A 20,698-nucleotide genomic window follows, 5' to 3' on the forward strand; every position below is an offset into this window, starting at 1 on the left:
ACGCCTTACCAAAATGTCGCCAAACTACCTGTTACCATATTCCAAAGATTAGCGCCCACCAGCGGCCAAGCGGTAAAGACGCTGAACACTCGTAGTTCGGTCCGGGGTTCGAATCCCGCGAACGGGCTGGCTGCATGGGTGTTTTCCCCATGTGTAACGTGTATACGAGCCAGTTTCCCTTAGAAAGTCCTCCACGAAGGCATCCCTCCCTTTAGGCAGATAGCTCTCGTGTTCTTTGCCATAATTAAATAATTCTAATCCAAAGATTAGGCAAGTAATGCATGCCAAATAGCAAATACGCAACGTATAGAAAACATAAAAGAAGTTAAAGGAAATAAGCATCTTAAAAGTATTGAAACTGAAAATTCGCAAGTTCAGTTTAATCAAGCTCTAAAAGTGGAACATAAAGATGAAAACTAACAAACGCAAGAATGGGTTATCGACTGAGGAGCATTAACTCATAAGACGAGTGATAAGAGTTTTTTTTTTTTTTTTCTCTCAGTTAAATGATTCTAATAAGCCAATTGTAACTGTAACTAATAGTGCTAAATTAAATTGTTATGGTATTGGTGAGGGTTATTTTAAAGTTCAAAATTTAAAGGATCAGGTTACCCAAATAAAATTATAAAATGTACTGTATGTACTAGGTTTAGATAGTAATTTACTTCCTGTTCAATCTGTTACGAATAAAGGTTGTATTGTAACATTTGATAGTAATAAGTGTTACATAAAGCATAACAATGTACGCATAGCCCACGGCAAACCTCAACAAAATTTATATAAAGTGACCGCGAACTCAGTTGACGAAGAAACATACATAGCTAATGCCATTTCATGCTGTAATACAAACTGCATACTGAAATGGCATCAAAGATTAGGCCACAGAAGATTAAGAAGATAGATGCGATAAAAACACTCGAGAAAAATGATTTGGCAGAAGGTATTAAAATTAATAAACGCACTCATAGTGTTGAAAGTTCTATTTGTATAAAAGCGAAGCGAAACTAACAGAGAAACCTTATCTAAAAATCCACTAGATTTAGTGCACACAGATGTGTGTGGGCCAATTGAAGTTAACAGCTTAGGAGGAAAAAAATATTTCGTAACTTTCGTTGATGACTGTTCGCGCTATACTCAAATTTATTTTATTGCTTCAAAGGATGAAGTATTCGACAGACCTTAAACAGTATGCAGCATCGGCAACAAATAAATTTAAAAAGAAGATAAAAATTACATCTGATAATGGTACAGAATACTGGGTGAATCTTTACATTATGGTAACTTGGCGACCAACCCTGCTACAGCAACCTGCTAGTTTTGTTTTGGACGCCATTTTGTTTTCACGAAGTAAAGGCATGTTTTTTTTTTTTTTTTACTCAACATTTTTTCCAACAATCTGCTAGCCGAATTACGCTTATACTAGAACTTTTATGGAACAAAAATGCTTAATCATGACGAAGATTAGGTACGAAATTGGGAGATAGTGCAGAATCGCAGACTGCTTCCCGCGTTTTTAAGAATTTCACATACACGGTAGCCATGCACACGTCGACCTATTTTCACTTGAAAAAACATCCCAGAATTGCTCAAAAATGGCATTTCGCACACTCTTGACTTTATCTATGTACACATCGATCTATTTTCACTTAAAAAGTCAAAGAAAATTGACAAAAATCCAATTCTTCTTACTCTTGTAAAAAGCGCCAAACAAGTAAGTGACCGATTCTGCACTTTAGCATCGAAATTGTTTCTAAGTGCTTATTAGCTAAAATCACAATCGGAATTTTCCGGAAAATGTCACATGACATGTCTCATGATCTCTCATTTCTCTGAGACAAAATAATTTGTGATTCGAACTGTGTACTTCTCAGATTATTGCTAAAGTCCTAGCTAGTAACCTTTATCGCCTTACCAAAACGTCACCAAACTGCCTGTTACTATATTCTAAAGATTAGCCGAATACTGTAATGAAACCACTGAAAATTACTTAAAGAAATTTGGTATTTTTGACCAAACTTGGGTTCCTTATTGTCCGGCACAGAACGGCGTCTCAGAAAGGAAAAATCGCTCTGTATAATAGAAATGACTAAGGTTATGCTAATAAATTCCAAATTACCAAAAGGATTCTAGGCTGAAGCAGCAGCCACTGCCGCCTATCTCCAAAATAGGTTACCAACTAAAGCCACAGATAAAACACCGTACGAATTGTGTAATGGTAGAAAACCAAACTTAAGTCACGAGTATTTGTCTGTAAAGCATATTATCGTGCGAATAAACAAAAACGGCGAAAATTCGACAACAAAGCGCAAGAAGGAATATTCATAGGATACGATTTTTACGAAATTTTCCTTTTAAGCAAAGGATAACAGGATTTATGTAAGTGGAAGGAAAGTAATAGGAAGTAGAATTGTTAAATTTTCAGAAAACTCGCCTATATCTGACAAACATGTAGAAAATAATGTTGAAGATTTGGAATTAATTCATCTCGACAACTCTCAAAACCATGAAAAAATAATGAAATGTCTCTTGGTGATAATTTTACAAAAGATTCAAAACGATGCGAAGAGTTAATGTGAAGAAAATGTAGAAATAAAGGTTTCTAGAAGATCTATCAAAAGGGATCCACCGGAAAGATTCTCCTACAAAGCAGAAGACAAAGAATCGACACTATCTGAAAATAAAGATCCAGAAAGCTTGAAGAAATTCTAAGCTTGGATAAAGGCTATGAAAAGAAATAAATTCTCTAAAACAAAACGAAACCTATAAAATTACAGATTTACCTCCAGAAAAACATGTAGTAAACAGCATATGTTTAAAACCAAATATGTTGAAATGGTAAAAATATAAAATACAAAGCACGATTAGTAGCCAAAGGATTTATTAAAAAATACGGCAGTGATTATGATGAAACTTTTTCACCAGTAGCGAAACACTCTACAATTCGAGTTTTCTCAGCATGGGCAGAATATAATAATGCCAAGGTACATCAACTAGATTGGCCGCTTTTTTGAATGGCAAGTTAAATGAAGAACTATATATATGAAACAACCGGAAAGATTCGTAGTTCCAGAAGAAAGACGTAAAGTTTGTAAATGGCAGACGTCTATTTATGGTCTCATATAAGCAGCTGGAATACAGAAATTCAAAATGCATAGAAGAATCTTGGACTCAGTCAAAGCAAAGCAGATCCGTGTCTTTTCACAAAAGAGGATCGTCATCGAAGAATCAATTTGATTGTATATTTTGATAATATTCTTATAATTTCTACAGAAGAAGCACTAATTCTTCAAGTAATTAACGATTTAATGAAACGGTATCAAATAACACATCTTGTTGAAGCTAAATATTTCTTAGGCATGGAAATAAATCAAAAGGAAAATGGAAGTTATCTTTTATCTCCGAAAAACAAAATCAATCAACTATAGTCAAGCAGTTTCAACTTGAAGAAGCGAAACTCGCTATACTGCACCAATGGAAGCAAATTATTATAGTCTAAACAAGGAAGAAAATGTCCCAACTTCAAATGAGTGAGTGAGTGAGTGATTATGGCGCAAAAACCAAAGATGATTATAACGCGCCAAACACAAGATGAGATGATTACAATTGATGACATTAAAATTCAATAAATAAAAACAAGTATATAAATGTACCAAATCCAGTGGATGAAGTCATATAAACACAAGTTAAAAGCACACATTAAAATTCAAGACATAGTCTTCAAAACAAATTACATTTGGTAATAAAAGCCAGTCTCTTTTAAATAATAAAATAAATTACAATTGACCTCTCTTCCGATTAAACGGTCGAGAGGCAAGTCACAGCTATTAATCCTAACTTCAAATGATAAATTTCGCCAAGATATTGGAAGTCTTTTTGTATACATCGTCTTTGACAAGACTAGATATCACAGTTTCAACTCACATACTTAGCTGAAAGTGTAAAAATCCACGTCAAAAAGAGTAGAATGCTGTAAAAAGAATCATTAGATATTTAAACACGACAAAGCATTTATCTCTACAAATTTCGTCGAGTGAAGAACCTAATCTTACAGTTTATTCAGATGCTGATTGGAAACAAGATAAAGAAGATAGAAAATCCACATCAGGAAGTGTAATTTTGTTAGGCAAAAATTGTATTTCTTCGGTTTCAAAAAAACAAACACTTTCTCATAGTGCAAGCTACGCAAGAATTACTATTGCTATTAAAATTCACAGACGATTTTAACCTACCCCAAACTCTAACGACAAACTTTTTCGAAGATAATCAATCAATCAACAATAAAATTGTAGAATCTGAAAAATTTAGTTCGCGCACAAAACACATTGATACAAAATTTCATCATATACGTTACTTGCATAACAAAGGAATAGTAAAATTTTTCTTTCGAACAGAGCATTTTTCAGTTGTATTTAATAATGATTAAATACAGTAATTTTAATGATTAAATACCATGTTCTTTGCTTGTAATAATTTTAATGCAGCCAGAAATATATTTTACTAATTTAAATTGCAGAGATTTATCTGAAATTAAATAATTTCCTGCAAATAAAATTCAGAAAATATTTATAAATTAATTTTTTTAAAGGAATTCTACAAATTTACTATTTCTAGGAGAGAAAATGGATCGTACGTTGCATTGAAATTCTGCAAAAAAAAAAAAAAAAAAAAAAAAAAAAAAAAAAAAAGACATTCGTTTTAAAGTAAAAATAATTATTTTCATTCTTTTATTTTTCAGAAATATTAAAATCATATTTTTTAAAAAAGAAAAATAATCTAAAAGCTTTTTTTAGATTTTACATTACGCCTAAAGGGGCGTTTTTTTAACAAATGTTTTGTGTGTTACCTTTATTTATTAGATATCATGTTCTTCGCACTTAAACCATAAAATTCAATTCAATAGTAATATCGCAAAATAATTTTAAAATGAGTTTAGAATTTCCGATACAGTCTCGGGCGCTGGAGATAAAAATGTTTTTTTTCCCTACAGTGTTGCCATTCCTCGCTTTGAAATCGAGTTTTTTAATCGAACATTTTTAATATCTGACAAAATATGAAATAAAAAATAAAACAAATTCCGAATTAGATGCCCATTTTCGCTGGAGGATTACGTTATTCAAAATTTTATGGTTCTAGGTACAGTCGTTTTACTACAATGCGAGAAACATACATACATTTATGTAGATGCCTCATTATTTAATTTCTTTAAATATAATACAGGGCTGTAATATTTGGTGGCAACAGTTTGAAAAGTGAATCGACGCAAAATGGCAAAGCAAAATTAATAGCTCATCTGGGTTAACGGCCTTCGGGCTAAAAATTACGAAATTTTGTTTTGTTTTCTGTTGAGTAAATAATTCTTGCTTAAAATTTCAAATATTTTATGCGTCGTTGTTACTAATTTCGCTTTTCTTGAAATCGGAGCAGGCCCACGAAATTCAACGTGGTTAGAAGTCAAGATTTGCGCTTGTTGTTGTTGGCAAGAACCTTGCCCACAAATGGTTATATTTTCCGATGCTTCATTAAAAGCTTTTGGAGCGGTTGCATACATTATGTACAAGACATCGCTTGGCACTTTTAAAACTAACTTCATAGTTTCTAAATCATGAGTTACGGCAATTAAAAAAGTGGCATTGCCCAGACTAGAATTAACAAGTGCAGAAATTACAGCAAGAATAGCCGAATATTGTAAAAATCTTTTAAAAAATTTAGAAAGATTATTCTATGGAGAGCTTCTACAATTTTGCTACACTGGATAAAAGGCAAGGCATCTAAGTGGAAGTAATTTGTTTCAAACAGTATATTAGAAATTCAAGAAACTACAGATCCCAGTGCATGGAGACATTGTATAGGTAAAGATAACCCTGCGGACTTGTTAACAGGAAAATTAACTAGTAAAGATTTGCTAAATTAAAAAAAAAAAATGGTGGCAAGGCCCAAAATGGTTATTGTACCAGGAGAATACTTGGCTTCAGCCCAAGAGATTTGTATATGACTCAATAGACCAGAAGATTGATGCTGAATATAAAGCTTCTGCTGTAATTAGTTCTGCATTTGTTTCCAAACAGATAATTGGTGTTAATAAGTTAATTGCTTACGCAAACTACTGAAGGTGACTTCTTGGGTATTACGGTTTGTTGATGTTCTTAGAAGGAAAACTAATACAATGGGTCTTGTTACTACTGAAGAATATAATCGTGCTGAACGGTTTTGAGTAAAAGCTGTTCAACGTTTTCCCCCTAAACGAAAGAATAAAAACAAACAATATATTCTATTGATAACCTGTCCTGTTACAAAAAGTGTTCATCTGGAACAAGTTTGTAATATGACGACAGATTCATTTTTTGCTTGCCTTTCGACGTTTTGTATCTCGAAGAGGGTTTACTGGGTAAAAACCGAGTCATCGGTTGTCAGACGTCCTGTACAACTTTTGCACAGTTTAGAACTTCAGAGCTAAAGTTTCATCTTCAGTGTTAATTTACAATACATATTGTGAGTATTCTTTTAGAGGGTCATTGAATAATCTTCTAAAAAAGGTGAATATTGCTTTTTTGAATTTGGATAATGTTATATTTAAATTGCCTAATGTTCCATTTAAATTCCTCTCTGTCTGGAACTCGAGTGTTTTTGTTGTATGAGTGTATACTGTTTATATGCAAGTTTGATGAATGCCTGTGGTTCATGGGGGGGGGGAGTTGCTAAAAATAAAATGATCATGTGATCAGACGGCGTGATTAACGGTCGTCTGAGTTCTTTCCCGGCAGGCCTTGAGGTAAATGTTTATGTAAACGAATCTTTAGAATTCTATGTAACGTATTTTTTGGCTTACTAGGCTAGGATTTTATTTCTTGTTTCTCGGATTAATTGCACTTGGATTTTTCAGTATAATATATTTTTGCATGTGATGTGAATAAGAAAATAAGAAAAAACTGAACATGTTCTTCATGCAAGAATCTCGCTTAATTTACTAGTAATATTTTTTTAGCCAGTACACAGATTCTTTTAAGAAGATATTTAGATATTTTCTTTTATTCAGATAATTTTAAGAAGTTTTTGGATGCTGTTAAAGAATTTTGTTTTTCAGAAGACACGTAAATAAGGTAAGTGGATATTTCTTTTGTGTAGTGCTAAGATGAATTTCCTTTTTTATGTTATTTCATTGTTTAATTTAAAATGTAGTTTATTGAGATTATATATTTTTTGTTGGCTGGTCCTTTGACTTTTTAAATGAATATAAATTGATTATACGTAGACAAAGTCAAGGGGTGCGCAATGCTCTGATGTTTTTTCAGTGAAAATAGGTTGATTTGTTGATACCAAGTTTGTGCAATTCTTGGACTTGTTATTTTGGATTTGTGTAGCAGCGATTCTTGGCGCAAAAATTGCCGCTATACAAATCCAAAATAACAAGTCCAAGAGTTGCACAAACTCGGTGTCCATGTTCCGCCAAAAATCGCCAATTATCGCTAAGGGGCACCCGTAAATATATTTTTAACTTTTCATATGGTAATGTATCTCGTAGATAATGTAATGTAGAAGATAATGTTAATGTATACATTGATAATGTTTATCGATTTATGATAATTATGGATTTTCGGTTTTCATCCGCAGAGAACCCGTTGGCGCTTCGGGAAAGAACCCGTTGGCGCTTCGGGAACCCGTTGGCGCCGTTGCATTTTTACTCGCCAAGCTCGATGAGCCGAGCCGTAAACGTGGTTTTTAGTGTATGTAAATTCAAGTTAGCAGACAATGGTAGTAAAAATTCACAGATAATAAGTATGTACATGTATAACTAACAGGTTAAACGTGGTATACGAAAATAAATTTGTATTAAATTCAAGTTAGCACAGAAAACAATGTATTAAAGCATAACGGGAAGTAGAAATTCATTTAAAAAATAAAAATTAGTATTGTTATACTTACGTTTACATTATACTTATATGTATTTTCTCTAATTCATATAGAATACTAATATTTCTATTACAAGTGTCATTTTTCATTATTAAGTACTTGGCCTGTTGATTGATGTATTTCGGTAAGAGCCATGCCCATGTAATAAATTAATGAATGCATGACCTTTAATACATCCATTTTACATAGTTTTCAGTATTTTTTTTTCAAGTTACTTGCATACAGCTTAAAGCATTTTACGTTGCAACAAATACCTGTCCTTTTTCATAATATATTTCACAATACAAATAACCTTCAACATTAATGAAATTTTCTTCACTAGCATTGTTAAGTTAATAAAACTAGAACTTTATACATTTAAAAATTATTTTAGGATTTGGAAACCTCATGGTTCTGCGTGCTTACAGCTGTTAATAATTAAGAACATAACGTGAACAGCATGTTACAAATTAGCATTCACCCCTCCCGCCATATTTTCTTCCTTTGATTCCGAACTGACGTGCCGAGAACCGGCATCTTTCGACGAAAACTTCTTTAATTATGCGAAAATATTTCTATCTATTCGTTGTTAAAAAATTCAGAAAAAATAACAATAAATAAGAGAAGAATAATATAAATCTTCAAATGCGAACAACGACAACCTTCGCACAAGCGAATAGGATGAATTAGCTAAGTTACCATGTTTGAACTATTATCGCCAAAGTTGGCGATGTTTACATTTACCGGGTTCTCTGCGGAAGTGCTTCCATGGATTTTATTCGAATTTTTCTATAAATAAGGTGTGAAAACCACGAACTTTCACCCCATGTGTTTTACTTTCTTATGTGTAAAAAAATCTCCAAATTGCGCCAAGGTGGTTGCGTTAATATGCAAGTTCCGAATGTGCTATGACTTTAGAGTGAAAAATTTACATCAAGTAAAATACAATTTAATATAATTTATTTCTATATAAGTTCTCAGTTGTATATTTGAAAATTAATAACTAGATCATCTCAATAGATTTTTCTTCCTACCGTCGTGCAACGATCTAGATTAAAATTTTTTTAATGTTTATTCATAGAAAAGATTGAGAAGCCAATCATTGGGTGTAAAAATTTATAAACTTAAAATCTAGCACTCATAATATAGAATAGTACTTATTTAAAAAAATTTTAACAGTTAAGTTATTGTCCGTTTATAGCCATGAATTATTTATACTGCTTTCGTTAAATTGTAAATAGTTTTATACGTATATTAGATATCGAATAAAATAAAAATTATTACTAGAATAATTATATATATTATTTTGTGGGATTATTTCCCGAATTACATTAAAAATCTGGACATGGATGTCTGAATTAACTAATAAAAATATTGCCTAATTATTTAATGTATTTAAATATAAACTAGAACTGAATCTCTTAACAAATGGGTAGTTTTAGCAAAATGATAAGAGATCTCAATTTCCAGTTTTTATTTTAAATTCTTGGAATGTAAAACTTGTAACTGAAGGAAAAACAAATGAATAAGAAAAACACAATAATTTATAAATAAATTATTTCACGTGTAACATTCCTAGAGAAATATAAAGTTATAATATTCGAATTTAATATGACAACCAATCCAGACAACTACATTTCCTTTTGAATAGGAAAAATAAGTCTTTATTGAATGTAAGTGAAGGAACTTAATGTTTTTGTTTACATATTTACAAATTATAGCAAGTAACCAAGAAAGTTCGTGCGGTTTTTAAGAACAGTTACTTTCGGTACTTAAGTGTGATCAAACTTCATTCTGATGACGTCATACGTTTATATTCCTTTCAAACCTTATTTAGTAGAGATTCAGAGTATCGAACGTTTCGCTATCGGTTTTGTAGGAATTTCAATCTTCGAAAAAATACGTCGTTGGGAAAGGAGATTTTGAAGCCTATTTTGCTTTACAAGTACAAATTAGGAAATAAAGCTGCAGAGGCCGTTAAAAGAATATGCGGTACTTACGTATTATCGCAACCAGGCCAAAATTCGCATAAATTGCCAAATTTGGCGACCCTACTTACGGCAACCCTACGTGTTATACGTAGTTTTGTAAAAAGAGCATGTGGAGATTCACAAAATTTTCCTGCATTTTCGTGCAAATTTTTGTAATTTATGAGAAAATAGCAGTGTACATGGATAAAGTCAAGAGTGTGCGCAATGCCATTTTTGTGCAATTCTGGGATGTTTTTTTAAGTAAAAATAAGTCGACGTGTACATGGTTATTGCAAATACGGTTTTCAATCAGTGCTAAAAGCAATAGCCAAAAGATTTCCGCCGAAAAAATAATTCTGCAACTTATTCAAATTCGAAACCGGAAGGGTTTAATTGCTATTTTATATTTTAAAACAAAATAATATAAAAAACTGTATTAAAAATTATCTGTCATTAATAAATGTACATTTTCTTTCTATTCATACTTTTTTACTGAAACTTACAAATAGCGCCAACCTGGTTGCGATAATACGTAAGTACCGAATATGCTGTATGCTTGGACATCAGTGAGAGAATAGACTGCTCAAAAGTGATTCAGTTGATTTTCATCCGGAGACGAGAGTCTTGAAGACAAACTTTGTGTTGGTCGTCCATTCGCTTTCGGTCAAGTCCAGATGGAGGAGGAAATCAAGCAGAATGCCAATTAAAAATGCCAGGAGCTTGAATACAGGTTTGTATTATCTGACGAAACCATTCGACTACATCTTTATAAACTTGAGATAATATGGAAACTGGGAAAGTGGCTTTCTCATGTCCATGTCAGAGGAAAATAAGCTCTAACGACTGAACATCTGCTTGTCGTTGCTGTCATGTGCTTCACAAATCTTGACATGTGATAAAAAATGGATCATGTATGATAACCGGAAGGTGAAAATCATTGGTCGACTTCTGAATCATTGGTCTGTGATTGGCCCTTAAACCGGACATTCACCAAAAGAATGTAATGCTGTGTGTTTGGTGGACTAGCCTTAGGGTAGTCCACTATGAACATCTGGAAAGCGGATAAACCATAACAGCCGAGGTCTACTCTTCACAACTGCAAAGTTTTTAGCTGCACTGTGCCAGAAACAGCCAGCGTTGGTCAACAGAAGAGGAGTTCTCCTTTAAGTTGATAACAGACTTCACATTGCAAAAGCGACCAAACAGGTCATCAAAACACTGGGCTAGGAAGTTTTACCTCAGCCACCCTATTTCCCGGGCATCGCCCCATAGGATAGACTGTTTTGGGCCATGGATTTTGGCTGTGGAAACAGAAATTCAGAAAACGCGAAAATGTCACAACGCCTGTGTCACAATTTTTGGACTTCAGAAAGAAGTTTTTCAAAAAGGGCATTTTTAAGCTTGTCTCGTTGGGAACATGTAATTGAAGCCAATTGTGATTATTCCGAAGGATGAAATGGGTGTTTAAGATTTTTGTGGGCAGTTTTTAATGCGTGACGAAACCCATACGAACTTTCTTCGATACCTGCTAGTGTAAATCATATGCAAATTGAATATTATTTTTTAAATACGATCACGCTGGCAATTCATCGATTACTTCAGTATGGTATAAAATCTTAGTCACATGCAGTTACGAATCATGACGGATTTCTTCGTTAACACGACATTTCTGGCAAGTTCGGGGTTGATCGTAAGGTAGCTTCAGAATTTAAAACTGATTTAATTTATCATTCATGTAAATTCGAAGCAAATTTTGCTTTTATCTTAAATAATGTAATAAAATTAGTTTTACATAAGTATGTGCCTAAAGTCAAACACATATCCATGTTCTTATTTTTACTGAATAAACACAATAAAATTAATGTTATTTGCATAAATTAAAACGCGTATTAAAAAAACTTTCGCACGGTAACAGTTTGTAATAAATACATGACTTCGTAGAGTTGTTAGTTCGTTTTTTTTTTTTTTTTTTTTTTTTTTTTTTTTTAAGTCTAAAGGGGTTTTGTCCCTGAAGGACTATTGTTTTCGTTTTGCGATTTTGCGTCGGACTCATAAACGTCGGTTCACTTTTCAAATTGTTGCCACAAAATGTTAGAGTCCTGCATTATATTTGAAGAAATTAAATAATGAAAAATCTGCATAAATGATTGCCTATTTCTCGCATTGTGATAAAACAATGGTACATAGAGCCATCGAATTTTGAATGACGAAATCCTACTGCGAATATGGGCATCTGAAATCCCAAATTTGGAATTTGTTTTATTATAGATTTTATATTTTGTAAAACTTTAACGAATTTTTGATTTACAAACTCAATGCTTTAAAAGCGAGAAATGGCAACGTCATATAGAAAAAAAAAATACTTTTATCTCCAGCTCGCGAGACTGTGTATATCGGAAACTCTAAAGATATGCTTAATTTAACATTATTTTGCGATATTGCTCTTGAACTAAATTTTATGGTTTAAGTGCAAAGAACATGATATTTAATAAATAAAGGTAACACTCAAAACGTTAAAAAAACGCCCCTTTGGACGTAATTTAAAATCTGAAAAATTTCAGATTTTTTTTTTTTAATTTTTTTTTTTGGTAGCAAGAGACGTGAAACATGTGCAATGCCGTCGACAAGAGTTGCCTTATTTAATGAAGATAAAATCATGGGTACTTACGCACAAGTCAAACTGTTTCACTTTACCCTCGATGCACTGCAAGAGAGAAGATAACAATCAAATGGATTTAAAGCCAGAATCAAAACAGAACAGGTTTGAATTATTTGTTTGATTACGTTATTTAATTTAAACAAAGCCACGAACTGTATGGCTAAGTTCCATCCATAAAAATCTAGCATTCTAGCTTTCTTTATGATCAATATTTACGTAGAATATGCTAATCAGCATATTTTTAATACTTTTGAGAAATAGGATAACTTCAATCACAATATTTTTCGAGATTCGAACGTTTTCAAACGATGGGTGCCGTCAGCCTGCGTATTCAGACCTCAGTGGGCCAGCATACTTCTTTACACTTTGACTAAGAATTTAAAAAAATTATTTTTTACCCCGTTTTCTATACAAGTGAACAAAATACGTCATAAATTAAAGTTACTTTAGCGTTTGGGATCTTTTTGACAAACTGTTTTCAAGCCAAAGGCTGGGACACATATGTCCCAGCCGTAGTTAATGGTGGGATACGTCTGTCCCAAGCGATAATCTTGCTGTAAACAGACCTATTATTCTGGAAAACTTTATTATATGAAACTGATTTTACATCATATGGTACAGGGTAAATCATTCTTTGCATAACTCAGTATTACACATTGGGCTCTCGTATTTATTTTCTCTGTGTTCATTTGTGTACAACGAGAAAAGCGGCGTCTTGATTTCCCAACTATTGCGAAGATGATCCCCAACATTCAGAAGATTCTAAGTACTTTTCAATCCAGCGTAAGTTTTAAACTTTTAGTAAGACATAATTGTCTCGTAAGTAGTCAAAAGGTTAAACAACAAACTGATATGCAGAATGAATTCAATATTGACCGCGGAATAAAATGCAGATGTTCTTTAAAGTTACACTGAACAATTAAATTTAAAGTATTTTTTGTTGTGTGCTTTGAATTCGAATACGGTTAGGAACTGTTCCTATAAGTCATTTCCTTTCAGAAAGCAGCCCATTCTACAGGGTTATTCAAAAAGAAAGAGCAGATTTCAAACATTTATTTCTTCCAAACTACAAAAGATAGAAACATGATTCTAACGTTAATGGATGGAGAAAAGTTTACAATTATGGTATGCATTAAATAACTGCAGTTTGTATGGCTTCATGTGCAGACGATGTTTTAGAACTCGCCATACCGTTGGTTGAGGAATTTTAAGTTATTTGCTTGCTCACGATGTAGATTTCTTTGGGCTCCTTTCGTAAAGTGTACGAATACGCTCGACATTCTCGTTCGATGTGCGTGGACGTCCCGTGCTTTTCCCTTTGCAGATGCAACCATCTTCTTCGAATTTTCGATGCCACTCGTAAATTTGCTTCTGACGCGGTGGTTGTCTATTAAATTGACGGCGAAATGCTCGCTGAACTGCAACAATGGACTCTAGTTTTGCCAATTGTAGAACACAAAAAAGACTTCTGCCGTGGTGTCGCCGTCATTTCACTACTGACTACCAAACGACAAATAATACCAGCACAAAACAACAGCGCCAATGCGACCATAATTGGAACTTTTACCCGTACTAAATTGTACACTTTTCTCTATCCATTAACGTTAGAATCATGTTTCTATCTTTTGTAGTTTGGAAGAAATACATGTTTGCAATCTGCTCTTTCTTTTTGAATAACCCTGTATTTATTCACTCGAGGCAAGCTAGCAGACATCAAAGGGTTTGTCAAAAGCAAAATTCTCAGCAAATGGCAGAAGCAATGGAATGACAAAGTATATAACAAGCTGAGAAATGTAAAACCCACCATTGGATACTGGCCATGTATGGCTAATAGAAGGGAGGATGTCCTCTTGACTCGACTGAGAATTGGCCATTGTCGCCTGACCTATGAGTATCTTCTGAAGGCAGAAGAGAATCCCAGCTGCCCAAACTTCAATGCAGATCTGACAGTCCATCACATCTTGGTGGAATGCCAGAGTTTTAATTATTTTCGCCAAAAACATTTTAATTGTTCAGAACTGGACTTAGGAAATTTAATTGGAAAAACACATCATCGTAATTTGTTTGTTTTTAAAAGATATTGGATTTTATAATAGACTTTAACCTGTTTTTTAAAAGATATCAGCTTTTATCATAGATTGTAATCTGTCTCTTTTGACCTAAGCTGGAAGCTTTTACAAATGACTAATTGCATTGTTACCATTTGTCTGGCGCAGATAACCTTGACAGGTTTTGTGCCAAATTACAGTAATCCAATCCACTCGAGGCAAGTGTTTGATTCGGCTTACTCTTGCTCTGACCAAAGGAACAAATGGTTTATTTTTTTCGGATCTCGGTGAGAGTTTGGCTACTAAATAACAAGACTCGAAGCTATCTTTGTAATTTTTTTATTTGTAATATATTGTTACGAAATGTCCAGCCGCGGTGAGATAGCTTCCCCACAAAACAGGTTTAGGGTTGCCAGAAGATTGCAAAGAAAGGAAGGGTTGCCACATTGGCGAGAAATCGCCTATTTAGCGACGTTTGACGACAAAATTGGCGATATGCCATAGACTAATGGAGAACCTTCTGGGACGAATTCTTAGCGGTTTAGCCCAGAATGTTCTCGAACAGAAGCTACATAAACCCTGCTGGTACGCGGAGAATTAGTCAGTCAGTCCGTGCGGAGTCCATAGAGTTGATGGTGAGTCAGTGAGTGCCTAGTGCCGAGTTGGTCGTCGAGTACACTGAAAGAGTCTCTTAGTGTATCGCGGTTAGTGCATCGTCGAGAGAGTGTCGGGAGCTGTGCTCTAGTGTAACATCGAGTGCATCGCGAGTTGTAACGTGGAGAGTCTCGAGAGTACGTGGAGTTCCGAGAACGACCGAGCAGAATCAAGAGCTGTACTCTGGTGCTTTGCCGTAAAGCTGTCTGCACCGTTATAGCCTGATAGTGTGAAGGCTGTGTCACTGATCGTGTCAGCATGTTTATTGTAGTACTTCGACGACTTTGTAAACGTGTTATTGGAGCTGTTTTGAATGATGCTGGCCAATAAAGTGCGTTTCGATACTTCATCAAGTGCAAGTGATCAACTTCATCAAGAATTCTCGTTATTCACTCCAAATCCGCACGAGCCCCGTACGTACGTAACATCAAGAGGAAGAAAAAAAAAGTAACAACATTTTTATAATCACATAGCAAAATTCGAAGATATCTTTGTAATTTATACTTGTATTAATTATTTAGTTATTGATATTGTTTTGCCTTTTAATCACCTGAGAAATTTGGGTACCCTTTTGTTATCGGTACCGGATTCAAAAATGTATTGTATGCATGTATGTTTATGTATGTATATGTGTATATGTTACCGTGAAAGACCGAAATTGGAGAGTGTCGACTTTCACAGGAGAATGTCAACATTCACCAAATATGTTGGTGAAAGATCGAATATTGCATTACATTCCTTGTACATTCGGATCCTCACTGGTGTATGTCAACAATGACAGATATGCTCTGGTGTAGGTCGAAAAGAGAGGAGTATATGTACACGCTGACACTGCAAAAGGAAGTGTTTCACAAATAAATGCAGATGTAAAAGCAAGGGCCTCTTGTGCAATTCAAAGTTTCATAACAGTTTACGCTGTTGCAATAAATAAGATTCGAATCACATAATTTAGTAAGTTTTTAACTTCTACTATTTCCTTTCACATTTTGAATGTACTGTGTGTTTTTAGTTCTTATATTCTTAAGTTCTTATTTTAAGTTTTAAAAGAGTTTTTCGCGATGGAATTACGGAGAAGAAAGTATAATATTCTTATGTGTTTAGCATTCACCATTATTACATGGTGAATGTCGACATTTACCGGTGTAAGTTAGAAATAAGACTATTTGGAAAATATTTCGGACATACACCAAGCGACTATGTGAATGTTGACATTCACCGGTGAAAGTCGACATTCTCCAGATTTCGGTGTTTCACCGTAACATATACCGCACATACATATATTGCTTAATTCGGTCTTGTTTTTTTTATCTATTGTCTTCATAAAAAAATTTTAACGAGCTTGTTAAGGTGCGAAATGTACTTTCTGAAAATATTACGAATTCAAAAGTACTTTTGCAGTCACCTGTAACAAATATTCCCTTTTCTTCGGGGAATAATAATTAATGTCTCTAGATAAAAATCCCACACAAATCAGGTGGATTTTGATTTATAACTTTACTTCAAAAGCTCAACTCTTGCAGTCCACAGATATGCCGTGATTATTTAATTATTTATAATAATTTATACTGATATATAAAAATGTCATATTTTCACATGATGTTTCTTTTTTATGTGCGTAGCACAATCAAGGGAAAATAACAAAAAATAATGGCACTTCTTTTGTTATAGCGGCTCCCAACCATATTTAGCGATTTTAGATTAGCGCCAAGATCTCGGCGATAATTTCGCTAAGCTTATGAAGCGCGAATGTAGAATTGAACAGCACAATGTAGAGTAACAACAATGACATTTACATGTCGTTTCCTAGGAAAATTTTTCAGAATCCGTATACTTACTATTATTTTATCCCATCCTCATTTTTACTATTATTTTATCCATTATTAATCTTACTGTTCCATTTATTTCCATTATTTATTTTATTATTTTTATTTTATTTCCAGTCAACTGTAGCCTTGCATTAAGCTGTTTGTTACACCATTTCATGGACGTCAACTCCTGTGCTCTGAAGAATACCTAAATCTAATAATAGTGACGAACGATATTCGGGAACCGCTGAACCAATTTCCAAAGCGGAGGCCCTTTCTCGTTTTGTGTCAGGTAAAAGAACTTTTGGCATTGTTCTGTTATCGAGATCAGATTAAGATATACCCAAAAGCTGATGATTTGGCGAAAGACTTGAAGCATAAAAATAATCGCCAACATATTTACGGTACTGTTAAGTTGAAAAATCCAAGAGGGAGGGAACATAACAGAGATTCGTAAAATTAGAAATTTGTAATGTAAATTAAAATCCCCCCCCCAAAAAAAATCAGGAAGAAAAATAGGTTAGCGAACTAAGATTAACGAGGAGTCATGAAACTGCGGATATCATTTAAAATACCTGATTATATATTTGCATGCATTTGACAATCAATATTGGGATCCATAAATTTATGTTTAATGTAGAAATGTTGAAATCGGACTCTTCGGTGTATTATAATGCCGTCAACAATATTTTCTTTAATAACTCTAAGCAAAGTTCTGACAGCGCGTTTAGGCATAGCAACTTAAAAACATTATTTTTTCCTCCGTATATCCCGCGTGGCCCATTAGCGGCCGAGCGGTAAAGACGCTGAACACTGGTAGTTCGGTCCGAGGTTCGAATCCCGCGAACGGGCTGGCTGCATGGGCGTTTTCGTGGCTTTCCCTATGTGTAACGTGTATACGAGCCAATTTCCCTTAGAAAGTCCTCCACGAAGGCATCCCTCCTTTAGGCAGATAGCCTTAATGTGCTTTGCCATTATTAAATAATCCTAATCCGTATATCCCGTCCCACATCCTCTGGGGCGGAAGGATACGTTGTTTGTTTCAAGGCGAAAACAACTTTTGTCAACTTCGACAATGTTACCAATACCGCCTATTTTAACTGAAGGTCTTAGGTATGGCCTCAGATTGCACATATAATATATCTAGACTGCATTGATGTGCAGGCCCGAGAATAAAATAAAAGAGCGCTGAGTGTTCAAATCTCATTATTCTTTGCAATTTTTTGTTTATCATTAGAGTGTTAGTAGTTAGTTTTTTTTTACTGTTACGTAATTTTAAATGTTATATTTATAAGTATTTTTTCGGAAAAATTGAGAAATCAAAATTTAAAGACCTTCCTTGTTAGAAATTATTTCATAATATCATTAGAACAATTAAATAGGATGTAAGTTGTATTTAATTTCCGAGAAAGGGAGGGTCATCTTCTTTAAATGAAAGTTCTTTAGAATTCAGTATAATTTAATTCCTAAATTGAAAATTAAGGTAAGCTAAAAAGGCTCAACCAAATTATTTGACGCATGGGAATTTCGCTCAAGTAAATACAATTATTTCTTTGAGTTTTATAGGTATGTTTATGTACAGCTGCTACGGCGATCTAAGGTAGACGCACAGCCAAGCCCGACTTCAAATTATAACCTCAGTATTGGGCGGGAGGTGGATCTGTCAAGTAATTAGCTTCCATCGAAAGCTTAAGAAAATTCACAACACTACCGCCATCTCTGAAAACTCATGGCTATAAACTGGTCGACCGGGATCACCACTTCCGGCGATCAGAGACCAGAAGTGCAGCTGTATTGGCTTGAAGATTTGACTTGTCTTCAAAGTGTCTCTGCCAGTTCTATGCGAGCAACCACGTACTGAAGGAATTACGCAGAATTACGGTGTTAAACAAAATGGCCGCTGCGCTGCTACTGATACCGTGGAATTACACGGAATTTGGATCAAATGGCAAGCCATGCCCGGTACCTAAGGCCGCTCTTAGCGGGGGTGTAGGGCGTAAAACTACGATGCAGCTGGTCTCTCGCGGTACCACACCTAAATATTTTAAATTCATTATACTTGTCACATGTAAGTACTTTTTATACAATTTGTTACATGTAAGTACTACTTGATGAATATGAAATAAAAATTTAATTAATCATTGAGCTTTTTTTTTTTTTTTTTTTTAAATTTGTGGGGCGATAATCTTCGGAAAGTACTCAGGCAGCCAATGGCCTAAGGATGGCCCTGCCGCTACCGATACCACCAGACTGTGGACTTAGAGCCCCCTTGGTCCAACCATATAAAACAGGGTTTCTTAAACTGTGGGCCGCCTCCCCGGATTTGCTCATCCGACCTTATGCTGCACACTTAATTAGGCAAGCCAATAATTAAGTGTTCTCGTCAATACCTCGTGCTGACGCTCCGTGTGCATCTTTTCACTTCATCTCTTCTGACAAGGATTCCAATCTAGATTTAGACCAATCTCAGTGAAGTGCCAGCAGGCTACGAGTATCTTACGGACTTTTGGAGTAATTACTTTGGACTTGTTCTTGTTTGGACCAGTGTTGCTGGTCCAAACAAGAACAAGTCTTGCTCGCGTCAGCTCCTGAGCCCAGGCGTAAATTCCGCCGTATCCCCTTTTCTCCTTGTTATTTCTCCCCTCAGAGGAAACTCGATCAGGGATTTTCTAATACCAGACTCCGCATGGAACTCTTTGCATGACTGGGAAGTATTGCTCCGGCAATAGAAATCCAGTACAATACAGTATATCGCAGTGAGCCGTCAAAAATGCTAAGTTTTGATATTTCTTTAACTTATTATGATATTTTTACAATTACCAAATATTTTTACATAATGTATCTGAAAATAGGTAAAGATAAGACAATACAGACAAAGAAAAAAACGAAAACGCTTCGACGCATTCTTTTTATAAACGTTCCTTTTTACTTGCTTTGCATGTGATGTTGTCATTTCGTCGATTACTTATTTAAAATGTTCACATTGTTCTATGTCTTAAAATTAGAAATGAAAGTTAATGACCTAAAACTGCAATAGTATATTACAGTACAAGAGAAGTTGACAGTTTCATTCACGCGTGTGTTGGATTTGCGCAATACTTATGCGGTCCCACAAAATGGGTCGCGACTGAAAAAAGTTTAAGAAACTCTGGTATAAAACGATCTTCCTCCTGTGTTCTAGAAATACCAGGTTCGTAATTATTGTTCCCCGAGAGTGCTACTGTTGTAAGATACCCAGTCGGCATTTTATAGGTATCTAGCAGCCATAGCGAATAGGTTCTTAGGTTTAATAAATAAAAATAAAAAAAAAATCATGCTTCAGTTACGGAATTTCAGTGCCTTACAGAATGACGCACATCTTTTCCATCCAGAAATTTTCCGCGATTTTAAACGGCAAAAGTAGTTGTATTTTTATAGTGAAAAATATCGGTTTTATCTGAAAATGAAACATGTGTCATTTTTTTCCTACTAGTTTTAAGTCTAGTTTGCTGAGTTAATGCAAAAATATTCGTTATGCAACGTTTTTCGTTGCACAGATCGGCTGAGGACCTTTAAACTTAAACATATTCCCTGAAACCCAGTTTCAAAATCCGAAGTATTTCCTTCACCACGTCTACTTTTCATCTCTCTCCCTTTCTGAAACTTGCAGTCCCATAAAGAAAGTAGCTGTGCTAT

At 34.4% G+C, this 20,698-nt stretch overlaps 1 long non-coding RNA gene across 1 annotated transcript in view; it reads right to left on the minus strand.

Annotated features, from left to right (window-relative positions):
- Positions 1 to 4,602: 4,602 nt before the first annotated feature.
- Positions 4,603 to 20,698, minus strand: part of LOC146996065 (uncharacterized) — a 59,292-nt gene continuing 43,196 nt past the window's right edge. Inside the window, exons 3-4 of the long non-coding RNA XR_015042430.1 lie at positions 12,526 to 12,561; positions 4,603 to 4,644 (exon numbers count right to left, since the gene is read on the minus strand). This is a non-coding gene — a long non-coding RNA (uncharacterized LOC146996065). The remainder of the gene's footprint in view (positions 4,645 to 12,525; positions 12,562 to 20,698) is intronic.

Source organism: Stegodyphus dumicola, chromosome 8, assembly GCF_044657685.1.
Source record: "Stegodyphus dumicola isolate Sdum_Otavi_A_Nest chromosome 8, ASM4465768v1".
Classification (NCBI taxonomy): Eukaryota; Metazoa; Arthropoda; class Arachnida; order Araneae; family Eresidae; genus Stegodyphus; species Stegodyphus dumicola.